Here is a 24801-nt window from a genome sequence, read left to right on the forward strand (position 1 = left end):
AAATTCCTTAGGGGTTTGGAGTAATCTGAGTCTTTGACTCTGCTCTGACCCTATTTGCAAATACACCTTTTGTGCTGCTAATGAGTGTGTGTCTATGATTTTGGTGGCCTCCAAGAAACAGACCGCAATCTTTTGCAACAGGACCAAAAGAAATAATGCAGTTCAATAAGGGCAAGTGCAAAGTCCTGCACTTCAGACAAAGCAATTCCATGCATTGGTACAGGCTAGGGACTGACTAGCTAAGCAGCTACTCTGAAGAAAACTATCTGGAGGTTACAGTGAACAATAAGCTGAATATGAGCCCAACATGTGCGCTTGTTATGAAGAAGCCTACTCTGCTGCATCAGTAGAAGCGGTGCCACTAGATCAAGGGAAGTGATTTTTTCCCTCTATTCAGCACTGGTGAGGCCACATCTGGAGCACCAGGTTCAGTTTTGGGCCCCCCACTACAGAAAGAATGTGGACAAATTGGAAAGAGTCCAGTGGAGGGCAATGAAAATAGTTAGGGGGCTGAGGCACATTACTTTTGAGGCTGAAGGAACAGGGCTTATTTAGTTAGGAGAAGAGAGAATGGAGAGGGGATTTAATAGCAGCCTTCAGCTATGGGTGGTTACAAAGAGGATGGAGCGAGAGTGTTCTTGGTGGTGGCAGATGACAGAACAAGAAGCAATTATTTCAAGTTGCAGCAGAGGAAGTTTAGGTTAGACATTAGGAAACATTTTCTCATGAGGAGTGTATTAAAGTAGTCAGTGCTTTTCCAGAGAGGTGGTGGAATTTCCATCCTTGGAGGTTTTTAAGACTGGGCTAGACAAAGCCTTAGCTGGTACGATCCAGTTGAGGATTGTCCTGCTCTGAGCAGGGGGGTGGCTAGATGACCTCCTGAGGTCCCTTCCAACATGAATTTTCTATGATATTTTAATATGATAACCATGAGTTTCGCCAAAATCCATACAAAACCAGAGTCAAACCTAATCAAACCCAATCCTAATCCAGGACTATAGGTCTTTGAGCCCAATAAACATTGCTGATTCCAAAAAGAAAGAATTTCTGGCCAGGTAACTATTTATATGAGTGCCAAGTCATTCCAAGTATCTCAATCTTTTGGATTTTAAATTTGACTGGCCAAAATACTAGTGACAAAGTTCCATGACTTCAGACCACCCACTGACTTCATAGTTCTTCCAGTGCAAACACTGGAAAAATGCTTTTAAAAAGAACTAAAAATCTTATCTCCTCTCATATCTACTTCATGTTTTGTAAATCACTTAGGTTAACTATATAAAACTAGCCTAAGTGGGGGGAAAACAAGCCACAAAGGTCATTTTTTCATGGGCTCTAGGGGTGGAGAGAGAGGGCACTTTAATTAGAGTGGCTCTGAGAGCTGCTCTAGTTAAAGCACACAGAGTGTCTTATGTATCAGCATCCCCACACTTCAAAATGGTTATGGGGGTACTTTAACTAAAGCTCGTTGAGCAAGCTTTAGTCAGAGCACCCTCGCCACCACTTTGAAGCATGGGACACTGACACACAAGATGAGGAGGCTGGCTGGAATGTGCTAATTAGCACACTAGCATACTCAATTAAGCAAGTGTGCTCTGACACATTATAATTACAGCATATTAGAACAGCCTCTTGGCACGTCTATAGGCACCCAAAGAATCTATAGATAAATGTAGTAAATTTGGACTTATCCTCTTACCACTGAACAGCTAATCTCCTGCTATACATTTACTTGGGCTTAGAACTAATGTCCTTTGAATAAAACTTCCATTGAAATCAAATATCTTTCTCCATGTCTCGATGCATTTGCTTGGTTCTGTGGGATTACCCAGTAGCAAAAAAAAAAGTGCTGGAAGAAAAAGCAGCACTACACATGCACAAAAAATGTGGACAATGGCCCTCCAGAGCAACACTCTGGTTCTGGCTCTGGCTCTGGCCAGGCCTTTGTGCTGCCCAAGTTGTGCCCCTGCTGCTCCAACATGAGACCAGGACACAGGTAATACCAATCTCCAGCTCTCCCTGGTTGAAGAGCTGGGAGGAGCAGAACAAGGGTAGTTAGCCCAAAGTGGGACAATTTCCTCCCAACAAATCTCATGTACAGGGGTGTGCACTGCAACATAAAAACAGCGGCACAAATTTGTGTTGCTACTATGTGTGCCATTGCAAGCACTTACCCCTGCTTGTCTGGAAAAGGTCTATACATTTGTTTGTTTTACCCCTACTGACTGCTCACTAGCAGCATCACTACTGCTTTCAAGAAAATTTTACTTCCCAAAACTGTGGCCCTATGAAGGGCCCTGAAGTGCTCACTAGGATGTAATAGATCCACTAAGAAGCAGCAAGCATAGGAGTGAATAAAACATCCTTGGTGCCAGATGACCAAAATTTTGTTATTTTTTTAAATAGAATAAGCATTCCAAAATATTGAGACGTTTCAAGGGAAATTCGCTCCAAAATGAATTATTTTGAAATCAAGCTGAACGGAAATTTTCCCTACTAGTCGATAGAGGTTTGCTTGCATATTTTTCAGGAGCAAAGTACATCATTCCACTATATTTGGTATCCTGACTGGAAAAAAATTCAGAATACATTGACCAAATCTTGTAATTTGTAATTGTCCTCCATTCCAGCTCCATCCACTGATATTGCCCCTGTATTTTTTCCTGCATACCTTAAAAAGCTATGATTTTAGTATTCATCTCCTTTTACACTGCAATATAAGGAGAGTCATGAAGATGCATCAAGCCAGGAGAAGTATTGAAGAACTTGGGATTTTCTGACAGAGAGTGACAGAGTTCAAATTCCTTTCACCCACCTACCTTGTTCCCATGTAGAAATAATATTCAGCTGTGACTTACCAGTGTACATAAACTTGTGCTATGAATAAACATATGAGTAAAATACCAGTGATGGAGAAAAGTTAGTTTTAAATGGAGGTGTTTTATCAGAGGAATCACAATCTTTTTTTTTCTTTTAGCTAGTTCATTAAGAAATCCTTCTTCCTATTTTTAGATGTTTAACATTCTGTGACAAAGTTTTTTACATTAGAAAATACTAGCAAACCCTCTTTCTGTGTCTTTCTCAGGACAACATTAACTAACTCATGGCTTAACCTGGAATGGACTAATTGAAGATGGTGTATCTAAGCAATAATTCCCACTGTGTTTTTTCTCCCTCTAAACTCAGCAAAAATTGATTCACCTAAGTAAAAATGCATTGAACTCACTTTAAAGCTGTACTGAGGCTCCTATTGTTCATTCTAGCCCTTGTGCAGAAACCTCCTTTTGCCTCCTTAGATTCATTCATTCCTATGAAAGATATTTACATGGATTATTCCTTGTAGATTTTTCTGTTCCAGAGATCCCCATTTCACTCAGGTGCTGTTTCAAGACTCTGCAAAATGGCTGGATTTTAATCAGCCAAGTAAGTCACTTGGGGTCTCTTACTGCCTGGTGGAGATTTACTTTAGGATTTTCAATTCAGATGAAAACACAAGTGGGAAGAAGCAAAGCTTCCATTCCCTTTGTAATTAATCACAGGTTAAAGTGGTATATGAATTATCCAAGCCTCAGGAGGGACACCATTTTTTGAACTTTCAACAAAGCATACAACTTAAGAAATATATTGCCTTGAGTATTTGGCTAATAGAAGCATTAGTCAGTGATCTGCAGAAGGAAATTTTCCAAGTTGGAAAGTAACCTTGATAATCTATATCACATAAGTCACACATAGCATAACAGATCATTAGTTGCAGCAAATGGTTTATCACCTGACACTGCAGAACATTCTGCACGATGCAACACACCATCCTGCCAAAGTCAAACTGCATCTGCTTGTTCAGAAAAAGCACTCATATTTTGAGAATAAGTGATTTTAAAATTAAGATAATGGTACCACTATCAGATGTCACTGATAGTATAACTTGTTATATACACAATATCCAGAAAATTCGTCAATACATATCACAACAGCTTTTAACACCAGCACTTCTTTGGTTCTAGATCCATCTTGCTGTTCATATTATATTAAGAGACATTTTTTTACTACATGGAGCACTGTCATCAATAATAACAATATTTCAAAGGTGTTAAATGTTGCCATATGTGCCAACCTCACAGCGCCTAATGGGATTAACTTTGGTTTGGTTTTTTTAATAACAGAGCTTTAAACATATTCACAGAAACAATTCTACTGAAAATGATGAGACATTTTACTTATAAATATGAATTTATTAGAGATATTGAGAACAAAGCTCCAAATGGAAATAACTACATTTTGAGCATCCCCTGCAAGTGTAGTGTAGTGCTTTCAAATGAAGTCTTACGTAGTTCAAGGGTAAGCAGAGTTAACAGCCTATCCTAGGTGTTTGCACTGGGGCAGCTATATCAGTAACTGAAATCTATGTGTAGAAAACCAACAATCTTGAGGTGTGCAGGGAGGGGTGGGAGGTAACCAGAGGATGAACAGAATGAGAAAGGAAATGTCAATAAGAACAGCCTTTTGGAATCTGAAATTTTTAAACACGTAAATTAATTCCTGCACACATTTTTCTTTAATTGCTCTGTTCTCTCAGAAGAAGATGCCTCAGTTGTATGCCACTGAGTAAGGGCAGATCTTTGTGATCATTTAGGGAATTTGGAGTTCAAAACTTTACTCCCAAGACCTATCCCAAAGGATATCTTCCATCCTCTTTGCCTCTTCAAAAGTGTCAATCAGAATTAATGTAGGTAGCTCCTAGCTGCCAATTTGTTTTCATATGTATTTAATTGCCATCTTAGAATACCCAATTGTCAGAAAAATAATCACATGACTACAAATTCAAAGATATAATTAAGAACTATGGAGAATATAAACATATTTGCAAACTGTTAAGGGAGATGAAAAATCCCTAGCATGACTTATGTATTATCCTTTTTATTACCAATGCAGAACAACTGTTCTGTTCCTTTCCTTCCCCTACCCCTATCACAGACAAGTTTTCTAAAATTAAACAGTCTTCTTCCGGTATTTAAAAAAGAAGTGAAAAAAGTAAGTTGTAGGTATTTTCTGATGCCTGAGAATTTTATATGAATGGAATTTCAAAAAAGACCATGAAATGCTGATATAGGCAAACACTTTGTCTTTTGATTGCTTGCCACAAAATCTGCTTTTTCTGTTGTAGACTGATGAATATGCAGCATACTAAAGAAATTCAAGAAGTAACCTATTTTTAATAGTCCTAACCTGGATCACTGTCACCTTCAGCCTGCATGAAGTAACATACATGGGATATAAAACCTTTATGGCCAAATTTGAAGTCAGTGGGTGCACCTATATGTACCATTAAGGCAATATGATAAACTTTGGCACAGTTTGCACTGGAGTTTATCACAGCACCTTAACAGCACTTGTAGATGCTCAAACTGCTGTAGTGCAGGGCGCACATGCAGATGCTGTGCCCAGGACTGCAGCAGTTTAAGTCCGGGTGGAACAGTTCTGGGCTGGCATGAGATCCAGGGGGTCAGCCCTGGGTTCTGGGAGTTGGTGTCTGGACTGACTGGGGCATTAACAGCCCAGTATGTGGAGCCCTATGGCTAGGTGGCGGGGGCGGGTCTGGCCCCCTGCTGCCTGGGCACCATTTATGCCCATGTCAGAGTTTACACATGCATTTAGGCACAATTATTTTCACCTCTGTAAGATAGCATTGTCCATGTCCCAGAAGTGCTGGTGCCCCACTCCCCCTCTGAAAGCAAGCACTTAAGCAATGGGCAGTCACTTCTGGGCTCGGTGTCTGACCATGGGAGGGATTCCCCTAGTTGGTGATCAGCCACAGGCAGTGCCACTCGGCCCGCCCTCACCGCCAATGCTTGTGTCGCTGCCTGCGGGCAGGCACCATGTCCCCCTCAGCCTCAGGAGGCACACATGACCTGTGGCATTGTCACTGACAGTGCTGTCTTATGGCAGTACAAAATAGTTTGCTGTGATCTAACAGGGTCACATATGTAGACTGTGATGCTATACACTGCAGCAAATTAGTCCACTGTGCAGCTAAGCACAAGTGTAGATGCATTTTCTCAGTCCAGAGGGGATGTCTTTGTGGTTACAAAGCAGTTCAGCCTGGTTAGGTTAGACTAACCTGCAACAATTGAATCATTTCAGGCTCAGGCTTTTTGAATGTCTATCCCTAGCCTTAAAGTTAAATAGATGTATTTCTCATCATCAGGGTCAAATTCTACCATTTGGGATACTTGTAGCTTTCACTGGGTGCATCTACACATGTGCTTAACTGCACAGTTAACATGGCTCTCTGAAAAAAAACAGTTCCTTCAGAAGGGTTTTCAGAGTCATGGGCTAAAGACCTGATATTCCTTTGTGTGGAGGTCTTGGGTCATTAGTACAGGGGTCGCCTCTCTAACATCCATCAAAAACAGTGTATTTGCCTATAATGCTCACTTACATACATTTGCATATTTTTGCCTGTCACTTTCACTGACCAACAGGGATTTTCTACTTCTAAGTCCATGTCATGACAATTGCATCATCCTGAATCTGTGAAACAAATAAACAGCAACAGATTTACCATCCTGAGAGAATTGTGATTAATACTGCTCTCTTAGATTATTTCCCTTTCCATATAAATCTTGAGATGTGAATTTGTAAGCCACTGAACTAGAAGGATTAGAGAAGAGAGAAAAAAACAACTCAGTTGCATAAATTAAAACGTTCGCTTACATATACTGTTACAAACTGGCTTTGTTACTTTAGCTAGCAATTCTTTATGTCCTGATCATATACATGACTGAGGGAATAAAGGTGAAGGTGCAAGTAAAGTTGCAGGTAAAGGTGCAATGGGATTTGTGCAATCCACACAATTAACCCTTCTGCCATGCCACAGGTGCATGACAGGAGAAATAATTGTAGGATCCTGAATCAGAACCCATCACGTCTTATTGCCAGCATGGGGGGGATCCCCACTAAGGGCCCCATGCACCCCTATGACTGGGGATCAGCAGCTGTGATCTCTCAGCTATGCGGGCACCCCACACTCCCTGCAACTGGAAAGCAGCAACTGGCATCTCCCAGTTGTGGGGGAGTGTGGTGCACCCGAGTGGCTAGGAGATCACAGCAGCTGCAGTCTCCCAGTTGTGGCAGTGTGTGGTGTGCTCCCACAGGTGGAAGATCACAGCAGCTGGTCTCCCAGCTGCAGAGGTGTGTGGGGTCAGGATCATCTAGAGTCCTCAGGTTTGGGGGTGCACATGGGCACTGCCAGCTGGGACCTCCAATCAACTGATGGGCCCCCCAGCCATGGGGGCACAGGTTACGTGTGCAAATTAAAGATGGATAGAAAGCAGCTATAAAGTTATTACACATTTTCTAGCAATGACTTTATAGTCGCCTGAGCCTTTTTAAGATGCCATGGCTAAGTTGCAAATGTAATCAGTCTAAAATAATTGTGCAGTTATCCAGGTAAATGTTTAATACACAGAACATATAGAGGGGGCCTAATAGTTTGTTACTGTTCCTACATTCATGAAACAGTATTAGCCATGCAAGATATGCTCAGAGTTTCCAGCAAGAATGAACCACTAATAGTAGCACAATTCTGGCCTCTTAGCAGAGATGCCTTTGCAGTACTATGCAGTTCACTTGATATAGGCAGCTGAGTATCGGAGAAGATCTGGGGGTCCCACTATCTCTAGATAGGCAAAGGACAACCCCTGATAGCCACTGAAACAATGTCTATAATGCTATCCAAAGGGGATTGAATTCCACTTGGGAAATGCCCTGACCCTCATTAGACACACAAGTTGCATTTAGGCAGGTAGGTAAGTTAAATTAGCCAGACAATAGATACTTGTGGTATTAATCATGCAGCTTTTGGTGTTTTTGTTGTAGACATCGATGGGTGCCTATAAACATGCAGCGAGTCTGCTCCAATGCGCTGTAATTACAGTGCATCAGAGCAGACTCAATTAACTGAGTCTGCTGGAATGTGGTAATTAGTGTGCTCCAGAAGACTCCAGTGTCATGTGTATCAGTATCCCTGCACTGAAAAATGGTGATGGGGGTGCTTTAAAGCTGGTACACATGAAGCTACGGGCACTTTAGAGTGGTTTTCAAAGCCACTCTAATTAAAGCACCCACCACCACTCCCAGAGCACATGCCCTATAGGATTATGTTTCTTCTTTTTGCTGCTTTTTAATGTTTTTCATGTTGTCAGGGGTACTAGTATCATCACTGCTGTTGTCCCCATCAGGTGGTATTGATGTGTTGTCTGTGTTGAAATCTCAGGAACTGCAGCATCAGCCAAAGTCATAGTCAGGAGATTCGTACACTAATCTTGTCTGAAAAAATGACCACAGGTTCAGTTTGGTGGCAACCATTTGGCAAGGTTTACTGTCTACAAAAGCAGCCCTAACACATTTTGGGAAAACAAGTACATCAGACTAGGTGTTAAGGCATCTGTACCTGTGACAAGGTAGTCAGGACAACACCAAGCAGGCTCCCCTAGGCTGTTACAAAGTTCCCCTAATTTCCAATTCTCTTTTTATGCAGTGGTCAAAACAAATTACATTCCACTTGTATTTTGAATATCTTAAACAGTCCCATACCATGAGCTTGTTTCATATCCTGATCTGGGTGTTCCCATTCCAGCCTATCATTCTGGCAATGGACTATCCTACACCTTGTACATCCAGCTCCCCGTCTCATCTTTTGATAGGAGTGAATATCTGCTAACATGCCAAGTTTTGTTTCCGTAAGGAGCGCATGCACTGATCGGTCAGGTTTGCTGGTCAGGCCTATTCTGGTCAATGCTTTAGCAAAGCCTTTGTGTGAGGGGTATATATTGATCAATGTTCCAATGAGACCTACATTTAATTTTTCACCAAAAGAAAGGTATTTGTGGTTCCTTCCTCCCAGAGCACATGAAGAACTATCACCTAGAAAGATGGCAGACAGGGTTTACTTGATTTCCCAGAGACATAAATGGGAGTTCAGTTCTGAATGGGACTCAAGCCATGGCCTTATGTTTTTAAAAGACTCTTAAATGGACTGAGCCCATCCTTATCCTGAAATTAGACCTTTTTCTATATCAAACATTTTAATTCTCCAGGATTAGTTCAAAAAAGGAAAAAGTAAAGTTTGTATTGTCTCCGGTTTGCACATAGTCTGCAGCAAACTAGTCAATGGGACACTGGAGTGGAAGTTCAGGAAATCTGTGATGTCTTCCTGGCTCTCCCACTGATCTTCTGTATAACCTCAGGCCAGTCAGATCTGTGCCTTTATATCTCAACCCTTTGTTTCCTTTACCAATTCCAACTGTAAGAGTATTTGAGAGAAGGGGCTGTGTCTTTGATTTTCTAGCACTTCAATCTCAGGTGGTGCTACAAATAAATAATATTCTTGAAAGAACTTTCAGTTTAATGCTTTCTATGTTGTCCACTGCAGAAAAAGGCCAAGTAGTCCAACCAGGAAAACCGTCTTTAATATCCTGGAATAATTTACCATAGTTTTCTATAACTGAGCCTTTTTACACCTGGTTTTACCTGTACTCCATCAAAGTGCCTCTTTACAGGCCAGACTCCTAGTTTTCATTTTAAATTATTCCCCGAATCAGTGTTTTGCTTTAGTTCAGACATGCCAGTAAATGGATTCAGTAATGTCTTTCTACCTCACAAGCAAAGAAACAGCACTTCCAACGGAAGAAAAGAGAGAGAAAAAAACCCCAACAATCAAACCTGTGGCAAGCATTCTCATTTGTCAAAGGTGGCCCAGCATGAAGATCCTTCAGTGAAGCAGAATGCAACATTTAAAAGCAATACCAATTAGCACAAACTGTAGGCCTGAGTTATTAATTTTTGCACACAAAAAGATAATTACATGTTCTCCATCAAAGAGAAATAGGTTCAAGCAAACGGCAAGTATTGACACTTCTTGCTGTGCATTATGCAAACTGTATGGAATTCTGTAAACAGTTTTAAACCTTGCTGAGGAATATGTAAGTGGCTTAACCCAGTTATGTGACTCACAAGCAATAGGCAATACTTGGTGCTTCAAAACAAAAAAAAAAAGAGGGGAAAAAAGCAATACACTTTGGTATTGGTGCATATGTTTATTTGGAAAAAAAAGTCCTTCATAAATCTCTGCACATTGATCAGTTTGGGTACTGAAATATGACTTTTGATTACTTTTATATCCTGTCAGTCCAAACATTATTGATTAGAGAACTTCCGAGTTGCTTGTTATTGCATATACATTTCTTCCTTCTTAAAAATTTTAGTCAGGACTCTGAAAAATAAGAAGGAAAATAGGAAAGCAATGTCCATTTTCAAATTCTAGGTTGCTCATTACTTTTTTGATGCCACATATTCAGAGGGCTTAAAATCAGCTTGTGATTTTGTACACAAGAACAGCAAAGTACTCATAACAGCATTTCAGTCTGCAGAACTGCAGCCTGTATTTTCATGAACATGTAGGGTTTAAACATGTCAAGTTTAAACGATGTAGCTGAAGCTTGTCACTTGAAAACACCAATGCATTTGTTTTTTATGGATGCACAGTTGGAGGCCATGAGAGAATACATTTGAATTTATGATCATTCTAGTTTTGATTGTGATGAAACAGTAAGGTTCTGTCTCTACAAAGGAGGGAAAGAAAAACGAAATGAAAGATGCATAGAGATGACATGGAATAAAATGGCAAAGAAGCTAATAGAGAAAGATAAGAGCAGAAGCAAGGAGGAATGAAAGCAGTTGAAGGAACACAATCAGAAGTTCATGGAAATTTCTAATAATGAACACAAACTTTAAACAGAAGGCAAGGATGGACTAAAATGAAGATCCTATTAGGTTTCTATCAGTAGATTTAAGGAAGGAAAAGCAAATGGTGTAGTTGATGGTTTTAGCTATAACTTGCTAATCCTTTCAGATCATGTTTTCATTTTCTACCCTTTCAAAATTTGTCTTTTGATGCATTCAGTCAAACCCTTTTTTAAAATGCACACATTTGGATTATGAAGTGCCATTATGGAAATACTGCGGGACAGGACATTCATTCTGAAATAGATTAGGAACATTTACCATAGGTAGTTCAGCCCAAGGAAGGCAATTCATAATTGTTCAAAACATACATTTGCAGACATGGAAGGCAAAGGTTGTTATTAAAATGTTGAGACTTATAGTATGCATCATACATTTAAACATTTTGGTGATGACATTTCCATCAAAGGTTTATGAATGTGCTGCAAATGAGCAATATGCCAGCCAGTCTCCAAAACTATTGTAATCCACTTTGTATTGACCTTCAGATCCAATTAATTTCCAGCTAATGCAACACTATGTTCAAAGGAATTCTTAATATTACTTGAAATTCCCAAATGACAACCTTAGCTAACTATGTAGGAGAGGCTGAACACAGGCATAAGTGTAAGGCGATCAGCTTCTAATTTATGCTACTTACATTTTGCCCACTATTCACATTTCAGTTTTCTTATTTGAATATTTTTTGTTCATACCATTCAACCCTTCTACATAAAGGCTTCTGTCATACATCATAATGTAAATTTATGTTTCTATAGAAAGTGCTAGATCAACAGTGAATAGGATCATTTTATGCATCTTAGACCTCTGGCAAATGTGAAAGTGAGGTATATGGGGATCCAATATGGGATCCTCACAATTATACTTCCTGCTATGCCATATGTGCATGGTAGGAGGTGTGCTTGTGGGTTGCAGTATCAGATCACACCATGCCTTATTGCCTGTGCAAGGGGAGCCCAAGATCACAGTCCCGAGTTCTCCTCCACCAGCAAGTAGCAAGATCCTGTGGCTGGGGGCCATTTCAGCTGATGGGGCTCCCACTTGCAGGAGCACACCTGGCTACACATTGAATTAATGGTGTGATAGAAACCAGCCACAAAGTTATTAAAGTCATTACACATTGTGTAATAACTTTTTGGCTTATTTCTTGTTTTATCGTGTCATTAACTACATTAACATGTAGTAACAGTTTAAGATGTTAAAAACATCTTAAGTGTAACATGTGCCAAGGCCTTAAATTGGAGCAAAGAAAATTTGTCTGTTTCTTACATGCAGCAGAAAACAATGTCACTCTGGATCCTCCTAAACACTTGCTCTGGCTTGGGGCCTGCTTGAAACTATTCTCAGGTCTTTACGTTATACCAGAAGATAGGAGTAGAATTCAGAAGGATATTGATAAATTGTAAATCTGGACAAGAAACAATAGAATGAAGTTCAATACAGACAAATGTAAAGCACTACATCTAGGGGAAAATAATCCAAAGTGTAAATACAGATTGGGAGATAACTGGTTGAGTGGTAGAATTACTAGAAAGGATCCAGGGAGTGTGGTTGATCACAGACTCAACATGCGTGAACAATGGATGCATCCACATGTAACAGTATGGGCTGTTACTGCACCGTGATTTAGTACTTCCAAAAGGAAGTACTAAAACACGGTGCAGTAACAATGTCACCATAGTAACACTTGTAGATATGCCCAATGTGATACAGTTGCCAAAAAAAAGCCAAAGGCAATTTTGTGCCCCATCAACTGAAGTATTAAATGAAAAAGACAGGAGGTAATAGTATCATTCTATTCGGTGCTGATTAACCTCATCTAGAGCAGTGTGTGCAATTATGGGCTCCACATTTTAAGAAGGATGCTGAGCAGGACATGTAAAAGAAGATCCAGAGCTGGGCAATAAAATGATAAAGGGTTTGGAAGATAAGCAAGCCATAAGACAAATGGTTAAGAGAAACAGGCAGACTTAGCTTAGAGAAAAGCTGATTCGGGGGGACACAAATGGGGACAGTCTTCAAATAGTTGAAGGACTTCTGTAAAGAAGATGGAAAACAACTGTTCTACCTTGCTTTGCAAGGCAGGGTACAACAGCAATAGTTTTAAATTGAAGCATAGTAGATTTAGATTAGATATCAGAAGAAATTTCCTTGCTGTTAAAATAGTGAAGCGGTGAAATAGACTTTCCAGAAGAATTGTAGAATATCCTTCATTGGATGTTTTGAAGAGGAGGCTGGATAAGCACTGGGCAAGGATGACTTAAGAAGAGCATTCATGTAGGGAATTCAGCCAGATGGTCCTTTACATCCATTCCAATCCTATGACCCTATGGACACTTTCTGGCTTTTACATCAGCATATAATAGCCACACAACACTGTGGTTTGGCCATGTGATCACTTTTTCCCTAAACTGCCCCAGCACCCGTGGCCTATTACACTGAGTGTATTCTCATCATACTACATTTCCTTATTCTTTAGGAACCATTAAAGCATCCTTTACTTTACTGAAGGAGTATAAATAGATTTTAGTTTAATAAAGAAGCAGGGTCATTTTGTGGGTTCCTAGAGTGCAAGGAAATAATTAGAACATTATTTATGTTCTAAAGATTGGGTAAAAATCAGTGATAATACATAAGGAGGTTCAGGTTGTCAAAGTCTTATTCCCATTTCAGTCAATTTCATCGCTGATGTGATTAAAACCACATCACATCCTTTCCCCAGTTAGAGTCCAAAATATTAAGTTGTGTGCTGAGCAGTAGGTGGGAAGACATACTCCTGTCAAGCCAAAGCGTCCATAGAAACACACTGTGAAGAGAACTAAACTTCTGAACTAGTATAAAGGAAGTAAATATGGGAAAATCCACATGAAAGAAGATGCACACCTCAGAACCTTCCCATGTATAACAGGGCATGGGATCTCTGTTTGAGCAAAACCCTCCACTAGGGTATATACAGACAGTATGTACCCCTTAATTTCCCCATCTAACTGATTTCATAAAGCAACATTACATTTGTTTCATTCTAAGATGATTTTGTAAAAGACACAGAGGGTAATTATGTGATTTTCCTTAAGTAATATATTTTATATGTACTAAAAGGGATTCTTTTGATGGCTGCACAGATTTGAGCTAGATCTTCACCTGGTATGAATCAGGACAAGTCCACTGACCAAGCATTTATATCCATTAAAAAATACAATAAAAAAACCAAAGCAAAACAAAAAACACATTTGGAGTAATTCTATACCACAGATATGAAATTAATTAATAAGTGAAAACAGGTAAATTCCTAGTTCTCCAAGTTTTCCGTGTTGCTTCTCTACTCCAGTGTGCCTGCCTTTAGCCTCTCTGCCTAGATATATACTAGAGCTACTCCTCTTATTACATTCATTGGACATGTCCTCATGAGAGTACATCTGTGTTTGCCCAGGGACAAATAGCAGTAGCACATATTTGTGCCACTGCTGTGTGTTCCAGGGCACACCCCTGCATGTGCACTGTGATGTGTGGCAAGTTGCCCTACATGGAGTAGGGGAGATTGGGACCAGCACCTGGCCTAGCCCCAGTAGCCTTACCTGAGATCCTAGGGACCTCCTAGGGATGAAGTAGCTGTGATCCAGATGTGCAGAACATGGCCAGCAGCTACTGTGTGGCTTTGGCTGGCCAGGCTCTGGTTTTGGGTGGAGAATGCTGCTGCCATGAAAGTCAACCTATTTTTTTTGTGCATAGTTTTAGATACCAGAATTCCCTGGTATCTAATTTCCACCCCTGCACTGCAAATATGCAATGCAGCAAACAGATTAACATGTACCACATGCATTTTGTGGCACCTTGAAATGCTTTGAGGTGCCACAAACTGCAAGTTCCCACTCATGGAGATGCGGCCATCTTGTCATCACTGGCTCATCAAGATTTATAGTACATATCATTAAGGTTATTTAGATAGAATATTGTTTCGTAGAAGGGGAGTTTTGCAGCCCAGGGTACTTAAGTGATAAATAGCCTGTGTTACACTTCAGTGAAATACAATATAGAGTGATCTTTTCTTAGCATGTCATCATTTTAATTAAATTACTTTTCTCTGGAAAAAAAACTATCAATTCACAGTATTAACCTTCCTAGTTCTACTCCCATGTTTAGACTTTAAAAATCATAAAGGCTCATTACTTTTGGAAATCACCTATGTTCTCTGCCCTAATTCTTTAAAGGAAGGTATTTATAGAAGAATGTTCTGTCAAGTAGACCCTAGCTGATGTATTCTTGCTTTTTATGGATTCACCCTTGTGGGAAAAAGTGACTCAAGTGACTTTAGTTTCTTCACTGGCAGCCCAACTATCACCAGAGCCTAAAGTGTTTCTGCATTGTAGAATTAATTCTTTTTAGTACAGCACAGTTAATTTATTATTTTGATGTCAAATCAAGATTCATTACAGGTTTGAACATGAACTACCCTTAAATGGAAATATTGTATAAGAGCAACACTGATATTAGAAAAATGATTGACCCAACTGATGCACAATGTGCCCTAGACTAGGAACCACTTGACAAATTCAACTCCTTCTGAGCTGATCCCTGGACTTTCAACTTGAAACTAAAGGGTGATTCTTGCGGTCCTTCCTTGGGCAATTTCCTACTGAAATGTTAAAAGTTATGAAGTATATTCACTATTATCAATAGGATAAATAATGAATTGCCTACCAAACTCTTTACAATAGGTAGGTAGCTAAGATTGTTGAGAACAGAATATACTATGAGGTTACAGCATACTAATCAGTATTTTCTTACTGTATTCTTGTGTTCCCCTACCTGCCTGAGTCACTACTTGTGACTTCTCTCATTTAGATTTAAACTTCTTTAGGAAAGGGACAGTTTCCTGTTCTGGGTTTACACAGTATAAAATATAATGATTTCCTGATCCATGGCTAGGGTCCCTAGGCTTTAGTGTAATAGAAATAATAAAATTTACCCTTCCACAGAATTTAAACTCCACATAAAGTCTTGAAAGAGGGCTTAAATAGAACATATGATTTGCACTGGGGTTGGATAAATTATATCCTAATAGTGCATTTTTGCAATCTTCAAAGAACTATATGGAAAGAACTATATAAATACAAAATATTCTTACTACTTTTATTATTATAAAACACTGTATGCTACATTTAAACTTTGTTAAAAAAATTACATGGGGCTGCTATCAGTGGAAATTTCCTAGTGGAAATCTATGGTATTGCAGAATACATTTATCTAAAACCTTTAATACAGCTCATAATTAATCCTTTAATAGGTTTTAAAAAAGATGTAGTGACTGTGTGACTGCCCTGCCACTTAAATTTAACAAGGCCATTAGTGATTATCAGACCATGGTGTCCAATTGGAAAATATTAAATACAGCTCACATTATGCATAAAGTAATAATAACAGGTAGCAAGATCATCACTAGAAACTTAATTCTGAGACACCACATGATAAAGAATAATATCAGTTAAAAAAATGATAAGCATAAGAAAAAAAGGCTTAAAACTGAACAGAAAACAATGACCAACTGCAAGGCATGTTGATAACTGTCCAAATCAGTAGTAAAAATTATGGTCCCAGATATGTTAACCTACAGTGGCTTCTATCCCTCCTACTGACAAAGTCTAAATAAGTGAGATTTGTCATGGATACTCTGTTCTTCATTCTGCTCATCTTTTATAAATAGGCAAGTGAAATCTCAGATACTTATTGTCTGATGATAATGCCTTTAATTAAATACACTCTTTAGGTCATATTTGTGCAGGTTTCGTATAAATATTAAAGGGGAGTAGAAACAATACAAAGATTTCTTTGACTTAAGGGAGGGGAAAAAACCCTCTGGTGAAAAGGATTTTGTTGGAAACTAAAGCTTTGTTTGCAACCTTAAAACTTCAGCTTTGTTAGTGGCTGAAAAGTCAAACTGACTTAAAATAAGATTAACTGTAAGTCTTTTTCATTATTAAAAATAAACATATCCAAAGAACAATGAAAAGAGTGTCTGAGTTTTAGAATTCTGCCTCTTTTAACAAGATACTGGTGCTGTCAATACCACAAGCAAATAGTTTTGTTTTTAGAATATTTTTAAACTGGTTCTGGGCAAAGTTCAAAATTCTCACTAAAAATAAACTTCACAGGAAGCCCAGCTCAAGCAGGGGTGCTTCTCCAAGGTCTCAGAATTGTTTTACAGGGATCTTATTCAACCAAACAAGTAAGGACATTATCATTTTTAGCCACATTTGCTCTTCTACTTCTTTAGCTGCTATATACACGGCATTGTCTATGATATCATTTTATATATATTACTGCATATCTCTCTGACATAATATCTAATTTTGAGATTGTATGAGTTTCTCAGATTTAATTTTTTTAAACCGTTACTAGTTGCTTCTAGCTTCAGAGAATACCTTGGAAACGTGAATAACATGAGACTTCAAATGTCAAAAACTAGAAAGCAAACAGAAGGAACTCAAAGTCATTATTAAATGATTCTTATACTTTAAAGGTTGGCAAATCTCTAAATATCTTTAAGAGAGAGAGAGAGCCATGCCAACCTCTAAAAAAACAGGGATTTTTTGTTTGGTTGATTTTTTTTTTTTTTTTGCCTGAACTTTCTATGTTAGCTTCTATTCACCTCTCTAACAAACTTTTGCACTACAGCAGTATATGCAACTTTTTAAACTATAACCCTAACAACACAGAGATACTCCCAACTGTTTCAGTTATCAGGGCACTCTCGGCTGGGACTCTGAAACAGTCACTGGAATTTAATCCTACAAATCCGTGTCACTGCCTGATTTGAAAGGAACTTTTCTGGTGGCTTCAGTAGCGCAAGGCTGTAGGATTAGTGCTTGATGGCCTGTAGGGACCTTCAGACTTCACCATATTGGCAGTGCCATTTAAAACATTTAAAGAATTTTAGGAATAGTAAATGGTTAAAAATGGGCACATCTACGTAAGACACTTAATGTGCAGTAGACAGATTCACTGTGCGGTACAGCATCATGCCAAAAACTGTGATATTAGGCTAATGCACAGCAGTATTAGTCTACTGCAATAACCATCACAAAACAGTGTGCAATTGTGCTAATGTGCAGAAGGTACTTCCTTTTGCAAGTACTAAATTTAATGCGCAGTAAGTACTGTGTATTAATGAACGTGTAAAAGCATATACATTGTTGGAGTTTACATAAAAGAAGGAAAGGACAATATGGGGAGAAGGCACAACTGCTCTGAGTTTGGCTCCTGGCTAATCCATGCCTTTGAGTAAGTGATTTATGCTTGCATGATACCAATTACAGTGGGAGCTGAGTATCTATTTACCTTTAAATATATGGTTCTAATAAGTCAATGAAGTAAAAAGATGACTCTGTAATTATACCAATAGAATAAGACTCAGGATACCTGAATTCAATTTTTGATGTTGCCAAAGATTACCTTGGAGTTACCTCAGAAAAGTTTCTGAGCCTTGCCATGCCCCAGTTCCTCATCTGTGAAATGGGGGACTTGAACTCTTTGCATTGCCAATTTTATGAGATAAAGTCTCCTGGGCAGGGATTATCTTTTACCATTTGTTACAACTAGCATAATTTGGATTAGTGCCTCTAAGTGCTATGGTATAACAAACAAAAATCAATGATAATTTCTGACCCTAAGAGACATCATTTGCTCTGTACTATTCTTCATATTCCTGTGCATATCTAGAGTTCTCAGTTATATATAAGAACCACAAGTGTACTTAGTAAAATGATGGGAGAGACTGTTCTCAGGAGGTTTGAAGTTCAGTTATTTACGCAAAGGGTTTTGGAAACGTTTCAGAAAAAAAATCGTGGTGCTCAAAACTACAGTCCTTCTGAAGTTCACATATAGTAATATAATTGTAGTAATAAAATCCTAATGATAATACATAAGATATGAAGATTCTGAGAGAGTCTAAGTGTACAATGATACTAATCTCAAAGGAATTTTTAGTGTCATAATTTATAACTGCAATTGTCTGTAAGCACTGGTCCCAGGCAGCATTAGACATGCAATCTGTGCAGTGTGATTTCTTTGTGAACAGCACCCTCTACCTCTAATAACTAAACACTGGAGCAGAGTAAGCACAAGCACTTCATTGATTTTCATACATGTCAATTGTTCATTTCCTCAAACCTACTGATTGTGCTGTCACTATGAAGCATCTCCTTTCAGTAAACTAATGGATATCCTGGATGATGTGGGTGATATGTTGCCTCCAGGAAGGTGGGAACCTGCACAGTCATTAATGACACCTTTACTCAGGGCTGTTTTCCCTGAGATTAACTGTGTGAAATGATAAGCAGGATTCTGTGCTGAAGAGAAAGGTTTAATGACAGTTAATAGCAATGGATTAAGGGAGGCAGAGAATAAATGATTCAAGAATGAACAGGGAAGCAGTACAGCTGCTGCAATGCTTAAGGATCTATGAAAAGAGTAAGAATGAGAGAATGACATGATTATGAGTGTGTGTATGTGTGTGTGTGTGTGCATGTGTGTGCGCATGTGGGTACACGTGTGCATGCTTGTTTAAAATTGTTTAGGAGTAAAGTTTATCAAGTTCACAAAGGACAGAGGGCACACTCCCATTCTACCCCTTTTATAACTTCGCAGAATACTTATCTTGACACTGGCTGAGTACAGGAATAGACAAGTTTGTGGCAGTTTTTGAGTACAAGGTGGCAATCGGGGTCTTGCACTCATTTCTTTTTTCCTCGTGAGCAGTTCTGGCCTAGGCAGATCAACATACGGAACAGACAGTTTCAAGTCACCACTCCAGCGCTCTCTCCAGTGAAAACTAGAGACTTTTCCATTAGGGCCTAATCTTAGAAATAGCCATATGTTGGCAAGTCCATTTGGGAGAGAAGTGGGGTGCAAGGGTTTGCTCATGCAAAATTAGGAGCAGGAGCAGGGTCTAAGTGTGGTTGCCTTACTGAATATCCATAAGAACATATTAATGTTACAGTAGCAGGTAATAACCCACTGTGCTAGTTCCCTACAGAAACATAGTAAGAGACAATGTCACAAAGGGTAGGGACAGACCGTTTAAGTGATCAGAAACTGGTTTAAACCTGTAACAGGACAGATATTCGGTGTACATAAAAGAATTTGAAAATGGCTGAAACCAGTTTGGGATAAACTTGGTTAAATGTGGTATCAGGCTTAACTGATTTGGGTCAAACCAGTTTATGCAATGTCTGTCCCAGACCCCTCGCTGGTTTAAGATAAACCAGACTCCCCCAGCATGCTCTCTGGACTGAGCAGGGCTCTCTGCTCCACAGCAGGGCTGCCCTCCCCCCCGGCTTCCTGGCTGCAGCTCTGGCAGAGACAAGGCTGCTCCCTACCTCCCCCTCACCACTCCCTGATAAGCAGGAATTCCCCTGTACCCTCTACATTGTGGAGAGGTGTCTATATATTAGCTAGCAGACCACATGCTGACTATGGTTCATGCTGAATCAACAGGTAGAATCAACAGGTGGAATCAACATGTAGCTGGTAATGTCCCTCTGTTGTTTTCTTAATGGGGAGATAAGCACTGTTATCAATTCACCATTGGGGTGGTCAGAGTGTCCTGCTGGGGCCTGGCCACATCCCCCTCAGCTCAGTACTATGGAAGGGAAGGGAGGGCTGCTCTAGTCCCCCGTGGCTTCTAGCCTGAGCCACTGCAGACATGTGCCTGCATGTCTGGGATGTCTGTGCAGTTATAAATGGTTCGGCCTAGCCAGGTTAGACTAAACTGTAAAGATCGAATCAATTCAGGCTTAGGCTTTTTGAATGTCTGTCCCTAGCCAAAGTGTTCACATGCTAAATAGGAAAAAAAGACATAAGATATAAGAAAGGAAGGATTAATTTTCCTTGTTTCACATTGAGAACAAGTTGCTCTAAGCCTCAAAAGAACTCAAGAGCTAAGCTAAGGAAAACAAATACAGATTTTCCAAGTGCCAGTCCAGTAACATTCCACAAAACCATCTTTTCTTGTGGCTTAGCCTGCTCTCTTTTTTATTTGTTAAGTAATTACGTGACTTTACAAAGTATGAACAGTTAGCTTTGACTTAGGTTTCTTTGGAATGCATTTGTAGAGTACACTATCTGTAACTAGAAAGTAGTACCAGACATATGAAGCTTGAACATACTTGAGAGAAGGAAACTAATATAAGGCGACCCCAAAATTTTAGGTGCTTTCCTCAATTACCTTCAAAATTTCCAAAATTATTGGTACCTCAGAATTGAACTGAAAATTCCCACCCCCCTAAAAAAAAACAAACCCCAAAACCCCATTTCTCATTAATTGTATTTCTGACATTTATAAGCACAAGTATTATGTTCTTAACAGAATATAGTAAAAGTACTTCCACTTCAAAGTTCTGTCTACTAGGTCAGAAATATTAACCTCAATGAGCAATAATAGTGGGAAAGATTAACCAAGTATGTCAGACTTGTAAAAGGAAGTTTGGTTTGGATTTATTTATGGTGAGAAACATGACAGCACAGAGTCCTGGTGAGACTCTGTCTCGTTGATTTCTGCCCCCCAGCCCTAGTTTGATTTTTTCCAACCCTACTAGACAGTTTAAGAAAGATGCAGATTATAAGATTTAGAGTACACAACCTGAAAGTCACATAAAATTCTACTGTAATGTTAACAATAAAATTACTAATACCAGATATGTTTAATATTGAATGATAATGATGATTGTGTGACTTCAATGTGGATAGTTATTTTTTAAAAGTCTGCCTCCGCTTATTAGCCTGACTTCAGCAGGGGGGTTTTGTTCTTTGCTGTCTAGGACACCAAAAGCCTGTCAGATCTATCAGTAAGCATGTTTTACAATATGCTATTGGTCTGATGTACACCTGAAGACAGAATAAAGGATCATTTTTCAAGTTAATAGTTAAGGTGTTTCATTTTTCATCACAGGATCTGTTAATTTATCTCATGTACCTTATGAAATGTTTATCTTTATTAGTACCATATGAAATGTTTATCTTTATTAGTTATTTTTTAATTAGAACACACCACAACCGATTTTCTGAGTAATGAGCAAGTAAGGAATGTGCCTCCTGGCAAAACTGCAAGACTGACATGAAAAGTGCAGCTGGAACACTACTAGGCATATGCACATTATTGTGAATCTAGCAAATGGAGAATCAGTACCAGTGAAGATGTGGCAACACAGACTTCTGCACAGTCACTTGAGTATGAACCCCACAGGAACCATGAATATGTACCCAGACTGATAGCCCACACTGAAATGTATTCCATCATATCTTTAAGGTTATCCTTATTTGCGCTTATTAGCTTAAAAACTAGCACAGCTGTATCTCCCACAGATGCAGCAGCAACTTTGAAAGCAAAGGCAACATTGGACCCCTGCTGAACCAAACGGGGCAACTGACAACTGATGCCCAGGAAAAAGCCAACCCATTAAATGGGTACTTTATGTCAGTCTTTCATCAGTCCCATGGGACGCCCGTGCCTGCTACGGGACAGGGAGGTCCAGATGAGGGAGATCCCCTGCCCTCCAGTAATGCTGACCTCATGAAGGAACACCTTGAGAGGCTGGATACCTTCAAGTCAGCCGGCCCTGACAATCTACACCCCAGGGTACTCAAGGAGCTGGTGAGCATCATAACACATCCTCTGGCATGGATCTTTGAAAACTCCTGGTGCTCTGGTATATTGCCCGAAGACTAGAAGGAGGCTAATGTGGTACATATCTTCAAGAAAGGGAGGAAAGTGGATCCGGCTAACTACAGTCCAATTAGCCTGACTTCTATCTCAGGGAAGATCTTACAAAAGTTTATTAAAGAGACCATCTTTAATGGACTGGTCGACGCCAACATCCTAAGGGATAGCCAGCATGGGTTCGTTGCTGGTAGGTCTTGCTTCATCAGCTCATTTCCTTCTACAACTAGGTGACCTATCACATGGACAAGGGAGAAGAAATTGATGTCATATATCTTGTCTTCAAAAAAGCCTTCGATCTGGTATCCCACGATCACCTCTTGGTGAAACTGGCCAATTGTGGCCTTGGGTTCACCACAATCCACTAGCTGGCAAATTGGCTCCGTGGTCAGAGAGGGTAGTAATTGATGGAAGTCACTCATCATGTGACCAGTGGGGTTCCCCGAGGCTCTGTCTTTGGACCCATATTGTTCATCATCTTCATTAATGATGTGGACATTGGAGTCAGGAGCGGACTTGCCAAGTTTGCCAATGACACCAAACTTTGGGGCAAAGCATCCACACCAAGGCAGGCGGATGATCCAGGCTGACCTGGACAGGATCAGCAAATGAGCAGACGAGAACCTGATGGTGTTTAACACCAAAAAATGCAAGGTTCTCCACCTTGGGAAGAAAAACCTGCAGCATCCTTATAGGCTCGGCAGTGCTACAGTGGCTAGTACAATGGAAGAAAGAGACTTGGGGGTCATCATTGACCACAACATGAACACGAGCCTGCAATGTGATGCTGCAGCTAGTAAAGTGACCAAAACACTGTGTCACGGAGTGGGGCCTAGGAGCAACCGTGATCTCTCTAGCACCCCTTACCGTGCCAAGTAGATGATCCAGCACCCTCTTTCTCGCCCGCCATGTCTTGTTGTTATATGATTCTAGAAGGGATGCTGCCTCTTGTCATCTTGGACACGGTGCTAGGATTGTTCGGGCTCCTCCTCTGTACAGAGTGACCTGGTGCATCCCAGCCTTATGGGCTATGCGTGCCTCCTACCTCCCCTTTAGCACGCCCCAAGCCTCGCAGATCTTCTGGATGTTATCCCGCCAATCTACTTTCCCTAGAGGCCTTCTCTAAAGGCCTCCACCTGAATGTTCACTCTTACCGGGCTCTCTACTCTCAGACTGCACCCCCTCCTGGGGCTTCCCTCTTAGAAACAGGGCCCTACTGGGGCCCGTGCCTAGCGCTTCCCGCGGTCACTTGCACTCGGACCTGTGCCTAGCGCTTCCCGCGGTCACTTGCACTCGGGCCTCGTCACCTGGACTTCTCACAGTTGGGGCTCAGGTGGCCGTAGCCGTGCCTGGCCCCCTGACCCACCGTCTGGGGTCTTACACCCTGCTCGGTCTTCTCCCCAGTAGGGCTCAGGCAGCCGTAGCCTTACCTGGCCCCCTATTCCTTATGAGTGTGCCCTCACTGGCACCAGGAACCCCCACCCTGTTGGGGCGCTCCTATGAGGCCTCCTTCCACCCCTTATAGCCTCACCCAGTCCTCCGGTTCAACAATAACAAACTACGGAACATAAAACCAAAAGCCAACTGTCTATCGCTCAAAACAAACCCCCTGGCTAGAACAAAAATTCTGTGCCACCGTGGCTCACTTTCCAAGCCTCCCTGTCAGGGTTCTCTCCACCCCATACCATGCTGCAGCCGCTTGGGTGGTCAGGCTGCTCTGCTCTGCTCTGCTCTGCTCTGCTGTGCCTTGCTGTTATTCCTTAGGCTGCCAGAGGGGAACTGCTGCTAGGCTTCAGTCGGGCTGTTTATAAAGGCCCGGCCCTGCCCCCTTCTGGTCACCTGACCAGTGCGGTTGACCCAGTAATCAGCACCTGAGCTGCCCTGGAGATTGGCAGCTGCCCTTCTCCCTTCTTAGGAACAGGGCACCTGAGTGCCCCTGTGACAGACTGGTTTGCATCCATAGATGCTTCTCAAGCAAATCCCAGGATGTCATTCTCCCATTGTACTTGGCCTTGCTGAGGGCCGCAGCTGGAGTGCTGAGTCCAATTTTGGGTTCCACAATTCAAAAAGGATGTGTAGAAGCTTGAGAGAGTCCAGAGAAGAGCTACACGCATGATCATAAATCAGGAATACAGACCATAAAATGACAGGCTGAGAGCCATGGGGCTCTTTAGCCTGGAAAAGCGGAGGCTCAGGGGTGATCTGATGGCCACCTATATGTTTATCAGGGTTGACCACCAGTATCTGGGGGAACACCACCCCAAGGGATGACGAGGTTGAATGGTCAT

Source organism: Crocodylus porosus, unplaced genomic scaffold (assembly GCF_001723895.1).
Source record: "Crocodylus porosus isolate Cpor-Errol unplaced genomic scaffold, CroPor_comp1, whole genome shotgun sequence".
NCBI classification, from domain to species: domain Eukaryota; kingdom Metazoa; phylum Chordata; order Crocodylia; family Crocodylidae; genus Crocodylus; species Crocodylus porosus.